Source organism: Peromyscus leucopus, chromosome 10, assembly GCF_004664715.2.
Source record: "Peromyscus leucopus breed LL Stock chromosome 10, UCI_PerLeu_2.1, whole genome shotgun sequence".
NCBI lineage: Eukaryota > Metazoa > Chordata > Mammalia > Rodentia > Cricetidae > Peromyscus > Peromyscus leucopus.
In genome coordinates this window covers 79,862,925-79,872,269 of record NC_051071.1, presented here as the reverse complement: position 1 = coordinate 79,872,269, position 9,345 = coordinate 79,862,925, and the positions used below count along the sequence as shown (strand labels likewise).

General features: G+C 38.9%; 1 pseudogene; it reads left to right on the top strand.

Annotated features, from left to right (window-relative positions):
* Positions 1-419: 419 nt before the first annotated feature.
* On the top strand, positions 420-8,697 carry LOC114688667 (annotated as a pseudogene).
* Positions 8,698-9,345: the final 648 nt, after the last annotated feature.

Sequence of the window (9,345 nt, the reverse complement as noted above, 5' to 3'; positions counted from 1 at the left end):
GGCTCTGGCTCTGTAGATCAGAATGTCCTGGAACTCACAGAGATTCACCTGGCTCTACCTACTGAGTGCTGGTCTTCAAGGCATGTGCCACCACTGCCTGGCTTGAAACTAAACCAAACATTGAACTGCAACATCAGTTGGTTTTTATTTTTGAGCAATTGTTACTCACAAGGTACTTTTTTGCTAAATCATGTGCCCATTAGGGACATATAGAGGCTTGCATAATGCCAGTGAGAATCTAGATTTACACCACCAATGAGGACAATGGCTTAAGCTGATGTCTCTACCATTGTCAGATCAGTTGATTCAGATCGTGAGTGGTTACTGTATGGGGGAGGGGAAGATTTCTAACTTAATCTTGAAGATATATACTCACCAGAATGCTCCCCCAGGAACCTTCTGACTGAAGACCACTCATGATGAGTGTTCAAACCCCACCCACACTGGAGGAGCTGGCCAGGCAGGTGCTGCTGAGAAATGAGGCCTTGGCCATCTCTCCTCTGGAGAAACTGCCCTGGACACTCTTCCCAGGACTGTTCAAGGACGCCTTCAATGGCAGACACACTAGGATTGTGAAGGCAATGGTGGCAGCCTGGCCTTTCCCCTGCCTCCATGTGGGGACGTTGATGAAGACTCCCAACTTGGAAACCTTCCAGGCTGTACTAGATGGAGTAGACATGCATCTGAAAAGAGAGTTTCACCCCGGGTAAGCAACAACCAAGTACTGTAGACTGAGCACAAGGGGCATGTGGAAGAACCGTGAGTCAGGGAGAATGGCTTTGTAGGTAGGTCAGAGGCTTCTGATGGGGTCATGGTGCTGGAATGCAGGGGCCTTGAAACCTATTGTTTCCTGTAGTAAGGACAGTTGAGTATGGATTAGAAGACAGAGTAGATATAGTCAGAGAGGAAGGAGCCTATCCCTGGCTTTCCAACAACCACTAACATGGTTCTAAGTAGAAATAGAGAGTAACTTAGTGGAAGGAAAGTGATCAGCTGTATACTTGCAGCTCAGGGGAGATTCCATGACACACATGAGTTCCTACGTTGGACACTTGGTGCTGAAGAGACCTTGGCAGGAGGGAAGAACCTCCATCAGAGATGTGTAGTGGAAACATGCTGGGTGTTGGGGCTGGTCATGTCTGTTGACACTTTACATGTTTTACCCACAGGAGAGAGAAACTTTAGGTGCTCGACCTCAGGAATGTTCAACATGAGTTCTTGAACATATGGACTGGAAGAGAGACTGTGGATGAGAAGCCTGTAGTGAAGGACCTTCCCAGATATGCACTGAGGTGGCCGCATCTGACGTTGATAACTGGCCTCTACCTCAGGCTCCATCTGAATGAAGAGCAAGCATGCTTCGTGCAGTGGGTCCAGCAGAGAAAAGACTTTCTACAGCTGCACTGTACGAACATGAAGAACTGGACTGTGCCTATGTGCACTGTCAAAGAGATCTTGAGTGTTTTTCACCCAGGACACATTGAGGACCTGGAATTAAACCTGGCCTTGAATGTGTCCAAAATGGCACAATTTGCTTCCTGCCTTGGAAAGATGAGAAGTCTTTGTAAACTCTCCCTGAAAAATAAGGGCCAGAACACTTTCAGGCTTGTCTACAGGCCAGCAGATACTGAGAAGCTTATCAGCAAGTCCTTTGCTCAGTTCTCCAAACTCCACTGTCTGCAGCATCTCTCCATTACGGTGAGAGTTGTGGGTCTCCAGGCACCTACCTTGGCCCTGCCTTGTAGGTGTGACAGTTGCCGAAGTCTAGATGGGGGATGGAACTTCCAAATCAAAGCTGGAATGGCTACCCACTACATCTTCCCCTTTTTGTCTAAATAAGAAGGTTCTAACCTAATACAAGACTATATACAAAAGAATGGTTATCAAATATTATCCATGAATAATGAGAGATAATGACCTAGATATGATGGAACTATAACCAATGCAAACAATATCAAGCAAGAAATACATACTAAAATTCAGAGAAGTATAGAGCCTAGGTAAATATCATGATACAAATATCATTCCAAAAGCTGTCCTAACCTTAAAGAATTTGATTCTAATATTTAATATGTTCTATTTAAGATATTATATATACTAAGTTGTAACTATAACTGCTAGTCTTCAATCCCATCAAAGACGTGAGAAGGAACATAATGGTACCTGAGAAATGGTAGGTGGATGCAAGCAACTTTTGGAATCTTACAAGAGTAGACCAAGACAGCTGGCAGCCTGGACAGTCACCTAATGTTTCTCAGCATTGTTGGTGCATTCAAATTGGCTACAGGCCTAGAGTATTTCTCAGACCATTTTCCGAAAGCAGGAATTCTGAAAGACCATCTAACCCTGTCTTGGCAGAGTACAGTGGTCACTTTCCTTGTGTCCCGCTTGTCCAGAAAGGACAGCATTGCATTCATACTGTCAGCTGTCACAGCAAGGGCAGTTCTTTGCTCAGTAGGCCATTTTGTGCCAAGTAGACAAACTGCCAAATGGAAATGTCTTAGAAACCCAACATTCTCTCGGGATAAAATTGATGCAGCCAGGAGCAATTGTGTCTCACGTCAACAGAATTCTAAGTTATTTCAATGCCATATTCTCTAGGTCTATGAAGTGTTTGAAGATTACCTGTCCATCTGACCTATGTATCTGTAAATCTGGATAATCTAACTAATGTAACTATAGAGATGACAGGCATAGGTGACTATAAATCTCTAAGTCTTATCTACTGAAATAACCTAAGGATTAAGGCTTCACGTGAACAAGGCAAACAGTCTATAAGCAAATGTATGGTAAACAATGATGACTTCAAAATTGTGACAATACACAAAATATTTATAACAGAGGTAGGAATATATAGTGCGATATGCAATATGACAATAATCTTAAATATATATCAATATACCGAATATCCTAAACAGAAGTAGAACATACATAAAGTATGACAGATATAAATTTACATTTGTATCAATATAAAAATATTTTAAATAAGAGTAGACATATATGTACATTATAACAAATATATTTCTGTATTTGTATCAATATACAAATTATCTTAAACAGGAATATAAAAATAGTTTACATTTGTATCAACATATAAGAAACCATAACAGTACAAATTACAGTGCAAATTTCTTTACTAGTATATACAATAATCTACCATAATATCTTGTACCTATCCATTCCTTTTCTTCTTTTCCCTTTTTTTTTTAGAATACTGAGTCTAATATTTTCTTCCACCCCCAACCCTATAACCATCATCCATAACCCTGAGAATTATGAAACCTAAGGGAGCAGGGGCATCATTTTCTTAGAATTGCTTCCTGCTGTTTAGGGGGTGAAGTTATCTCTGTTGGGTACTGTGAGAAAGCTCAGATAGTTAAATCTCAGTTAGACTACTGTAGGTTCTGCAGCAAGTCTTAGAGTAATGGGTAAGATTGTCTGAAATTCTGGCAAGAAGTGTAGTATGATGATGATTACCATGGCATCATTCTGGATTGGGTAGAGTTGCTGTTGTTGGGGCCCCATTTTCCTTCTGGAGACTTCTGAGATTGCTATTGGAAAAACTTATTTGTTATCAAAAATGGGAGGTTTGGATTTAAAGAGGACATAGCATGTAAGAAAGGATTCTCAGAAATCAAGAGTAACCATGGAGAGAATTAAAATATAGAAGACAATGGTCCATTTTTATTGGTTTCCTTCTGGCCCACACCAGAGGGCTCTTCTGATATGGGACTGAAGAATCTCTCAAACTTTTCTTTTAGCAATATGCTTGGGTTTAGAGAAGGAGTGAGCCAATTCCATCTCCAAAGCCAGCTTGGCTTATAATTGAATTGGAACCACAACTGTTCTAGATTGATAGAGAGATAGATGTTAGACAGCGAGATTTTACCGTGTGTAGATTGGTACCAATAGATTCTTTCTTTCTGCTCTAAACATCCGGATATCCAAAGCCTTATGATTTTTGGAAGATGGGTATTTCCATTATCCTGGAAAGACAAAAACAGAACCCCACCCAAAACTTTGATTGTTAAATTTTTCTTACACCTTGTAAAGTTGTCACATTGGTGGATGAGCTTTTACTTCTCCTCATCAAGGGGTTTTTCTTGTTCTATTCGAATTTTTATTAACTTTGTTGGTATCCATAGCTTTTCTTCTCCTGCAGAAACAAAGGCAAAACCCCTTCCCCAATGTAGAACATATCCAGGTTTCCATTCTGAGGTCAGCACATCCTTGAAATAAACCGGTTGGTTTAGCTCAGGAGTTTTGTCTGTCGTTCAATGTCTCTCCACAGCTGTTGTTCCTTTCTCATCAGCATTGAGAAAATTCAAGATTAATCAAGCACTATGCAGTCTAATTCTAGGAGTCATTGTTACCTGCTGTTGTTTATTTAGCATATCCTTTAAAGTTTGATTGGATCTTTCTATGACTGCTTGGCCTGTGGGATTGTGTGGTATACATGTAACATGATTTATATTGTAATAAGCAAATAATTGTCTCATTTTATTGGAAACATATCCTGGGACACTGTCTGTCTTAATTCGTACAGGTATTCCCATGATGGCCATAACTTCTAATAGGTGTGTAGTCACAGAATCAGCCTTTTTAGAACTCATAAGAGTTGCCCATTGAAATCCTGAATAGGTGTCAATGGTATGATGTACATACTTTTATCTTCCAAATTCTCCAAAATGAAACACATCCATTTACCAAATTTCATTTCTTTGTATACCTTTTGGATTGCTCCCTGCAGGTAATGGAGTTTGGTTATAGATGGAACAAGTAGGACATTTTGTCACAATATCCTTAGCCTGTTGCCAAGTGATGGAGAAATCTTTCTTCAAACCTTTGCTATTTATATGGTATTTCTTATGACATTCTGAGGCTTCTAGCACATTACCTATTAGTAACTGATCAATCTCATCATTACCTTGTGCTAGAGGTTCTGGAAGACCTGTATGGGATCTGATATGTGATATATATATATATATATGATATTCCCTTTTTCTGATGATTTCCTGCAATTGTATGATAATGAAGTTAATTCTGTATTATCAGGAGTAAATTCAGCAGTTTCAATATGTAAAACAACTCTCTCTGCATATTGAGAGTCAGTGACTATATTGAGGGGTTCTGTGAAGTCCATCAATACCATAAGAATGGCATAGAGTCCTGCCTTTTGTACAGAGCTATATGGACTTTGTACCACTTTTCTTAAGTCTCCTGATTCATATCCTGCTTTCCCTGATTTATTTGCATCAGTATAGAAAGTGAGGACTCCAGAAATTCGCTTTTGTCGTACAATGTGAGGAAGGACCCATTCAGTCTTCTTTATGAATTCTAGTCTCTTTCTTTTGGGATAGTATTTGTTAATCTCTCCCAAAAAGTTACTGCAGCCTCTCTGCCAGTATTTATTATCTTTCCATAGTGATGAAATTTCCTCATTAGTTAAAGGTACTACAATTTCTGCTGGGTCCATTTCTGTCAACTGGCAAAGTCTTAATTTACCCTTTTGAATCAAATCAGAATTTTTTTTCTATATGAGTCTTCAATTTCTTATTTGGTTTACATGGTAGGAATATCCATTCCAATACAATATCTTCTTTCTGCATCAAAATACCTGTTGGGGCATATCTGGAGGGGAATATGACGAAATGCATTTAAGTTCTGGATCCACACGATCCACGTGTGCTTCTCGAATTGTCTTTTCTACTAAAACCAATTCCTTCTCAGCTTCGGCTGATAATTCTCTTGGACTATTTAATTCTTTGCCCCCTTCTAGAGTATTAGCCAAATTTTGTTGTCCATTTTTGCATATTCCCATGATACCCAGTAAGTTGGAAATGCTTCCTAATAACTTTTGAAAATCATTAAGAGTCTTCAATCTATCTCTCCTTAGTTGTACCTTTTGGGGTCTAATTTTTTGTAGCTCTATCTTATATCCTAAGTAATTAATAGAATCTCCTCTTTGTATTTTTCAGGAGGAATTTGCAGTCCCCAGCGAGGCAAAACTTTTTTTACTTCTTCAAACATGCTTCCTAATGTATCTAACTTTGGATCAGCTAATAGGATATCATCCATATAGTGATAAACTATGGATTGTGGAAACTTTACACGAATTATCTCCAATGCTTTTTTGTACAAAGTATTGGCACAAAGTAGGGCTGTTTAACATTCCCTGTGGGAGGACCTTCCATTGATATCTCTTGACTGGCTGAGAATTATTATAATTAGGTACTGTGAAGGCAAATTTTTCTCTATCATTTTCTTGTAAGGATATGGTAAAGAAACAGTCTTTTAAGTCAATAACTATTATAGGCCATTCTTTGGGTAGCAGAGAGAGCAAGGGCATCCCAGTCTGTAGGGATCCCATAGGCTGAATTATTTTATTAATAGCTCTCAGATCTGTCAGCATTCTCCAATTACCAGACTTTTTTTTATAACAAATACAGGAGAACCCCAAGGGCTGGTAGATTCTTCAATGTGTTGAGTATTTAACTGCTCTTGAACTGGCTGTTCTAAAGCTTGTAGCTTCTCTTTTGTCAAAGGCCATTGTCCAACCCAGACAGGTTTATTAGTTAGCCATTTTAAAGGTAAGGCAGTTGGTACTTCTGAGAGTTCAACAAGAACCGTGCTCTGTTTGTGAACAGCCTGAATGGTTGGTGACTGATTTTTATAGCATGTCATGATATTATCCCTAGAAACATGCATTGGTCTGTATTCCTTTTCTGAAAGTGTAGGAATCTTAATCTGGGTATTCCACTGTTGTAACAGATCTCGGCCCCAAAGATTTACTGCTACATTTGCTACATATGGCTTCAGTCTTCCTCTTTGACCTTCTGGCCCTATGCATTCAACCCATCTCGAACTCTGTTTATCTGAGATAGGGTGCCAATTCCTAAAAGTTGGACATCTACCTCTTGAAGAGGCCAATTCAGATGCCATGATTTTTGTGTAATTTACAGTCACATCTGCACCTGTGTCTACCAGGTCCTCCAGAACCAGGCCATTAATTCGAATTCTAAGTTTTGATCTTTGTTCATTTATGGAAGTCTGCCAAATATTTGTTTTATAGTGTTCTTTGTAAACTGTGATCCATCTATCAAAGCTGTTTTATCATCCATAGCAGTATTGGTTTTTACATTAGGCATTGGTTTATTCAGTTGTCCTGGAGAGGAATTTCTTCCACAGTGGCTGGGAATGTTCATACAACGTTTGATTTGGAGGCCAGCAAGAGGCCCCCTGAGGCCTTTCCTGCCAGTAAAGGGTTGCCTTGTATATCTATTTTTGATCTGCATTCACTGGTTCAATGTCGGGCTTTGCCACATCTTCTACATAATCCAGGATGTGGTTGGGGTCTCCTGTTTAGGTATTCCTAGAAGGAGTATTACTTCTAGGAGTACTCCATGTACAGTTTTTACTTATATGACCTGGTGTACCACATTTAAAACATTTGGTACTACGGGGCCTTCTTTCACCTCTGGGATTTGTCTCATCCAGAGGTGATTCTAAACGTAGCCGCATTGACAATGAAGACTAACCATCACAGCCATGGTATCTTATGTACACATTTTATTTAGTGAGGCTGAAGGTTTGTGTTTCTATGACAAGGTTCCTGTTGGAGCTAAAAGCTGATGTCAATGACCATAGGACATAAGCTGGGTGAGGGCAGCTCTGTCTGTTTTGTTTACTGCTGCATTCTCAATAGTGCTTGACACATAGTAAACACTAGCAAATATTTCTTTAAAATGTTCACTTTGAAAAAAACTGTTACAATTGTGTGAGTGTGCGCCTGCTTGTGCGTGTGCATGTGCGTGTGCCGTGGCAGGCAGGTGAAGATCAGGGACAGTTCCCTCCTTCTACTATGTTGGCTCTGGGGACTGAACTCAAGTTGTCAGGCTTGGTGACTTCGCCTGATAACAATTGGAGTGCTCAGGTTCATTCTTAAGTACTCGACTTTAGGACTCATTTCCTCATAATAAAAGAGAATTTATGCTAAACCTTAAAAAAAAGAACTTGTTTTGAAAAATGAAGACACTAATATTTCAAAAAACAAACTTTTTTTTAAAAAAAAAACCCAAAGCTATGTAGTTGTATTGTTTTGAATTTGTATCAATATACAAGTTGTCTTCAATAGAAATAGAAAAATAGTTTATATTTGTATCAATATACAAGAATCCATATAATTGATAATTATCTTAGGCTGATAGGTTGCTAATAGTTTACCAATAGATATAATAACTACCTTAATATCCTAGCCTATCTATTCCCCTTCTTTTTTTTCCAAAAGTGAATCTTGAGTCTAAATATTATTGTTCTGCCCCCCCTCCAATCTATTACATTTATTCACAACCCTGAGAAAATAAAAGATTTTGGGAGAAGGAATGTCATTTTCTTAAAATTGCTTCCTGCTGTCTAGTGGATGACAATATCTCTGTGGGCTCCTGTAAGAAAGCAAAATGATTAAGTCTCAAGAGGAGTGCCATAACTATTGTAGCCAGTCACAGAGTAGTGGGTAAAGTTTATCTGACGTTCTGGCTACAAACATAATATGATGGACCATCTCATCTTGGAACTGTCCTAAGAGTCTGCGGTACAAAGCTGATCATTGAGTGGTGTTCTTTTTGGTTCAAGGGCGTCATTATGGAACTGGTAGAGTCATTGTTGTGGGGCCCCATCTTCCTGCTGGAGACTTCATAGATTGGAAAGATTTATTTTTCACTGTGGAAAACTTGAACATTATTAATATCAAAATGGAAAGTTTGAATCTGAAGTAGACATGACATGTGAGGAAGGATTCTAAGTAATCAAAACTAAGGATGGAGAGAAATAGAATCTCGACAATCAACAATGGTCTCTAGATTTTTGTTTTCTTCTGTCTCCCACCAGGTGCCTCTTCTGATATGAGACAGAATCTCCTATTTTTTTTTCTTTCAGCAATGTGCTTGGGTTTGGAGAAGGAGACAGCCACATTCCAAATCCCAAGCCAGCTTGATTTATCATTGAGTCAGGATTATAACTTTTCTAGAGTTAAAGATATTGGTATTAGGCAGTGAGATATTACCCTGTGTAGTGTATTTGTACTAAAATGTCCTTCCCTTCTTTTGTACATGGCTGCGTGTCCAAGGCCTTTTGATTTCTTGAAGATGAGTATTTCTATTCCTCATAAAGACAAAACAGAATCCTGCCGTACCCTTGTTTGTTGAGTTTTTCTTATAACTTGTAGAATTGTCACATAAATGGATGAGCTATCATTTCTCCTCATCAAGGGGTTTTTCCTGTTCAAATCCAAATTTTAGTCATTTTGTTGGTATCCACAGCTTTTCTTCTCCTTCAGAATCAAAAGCA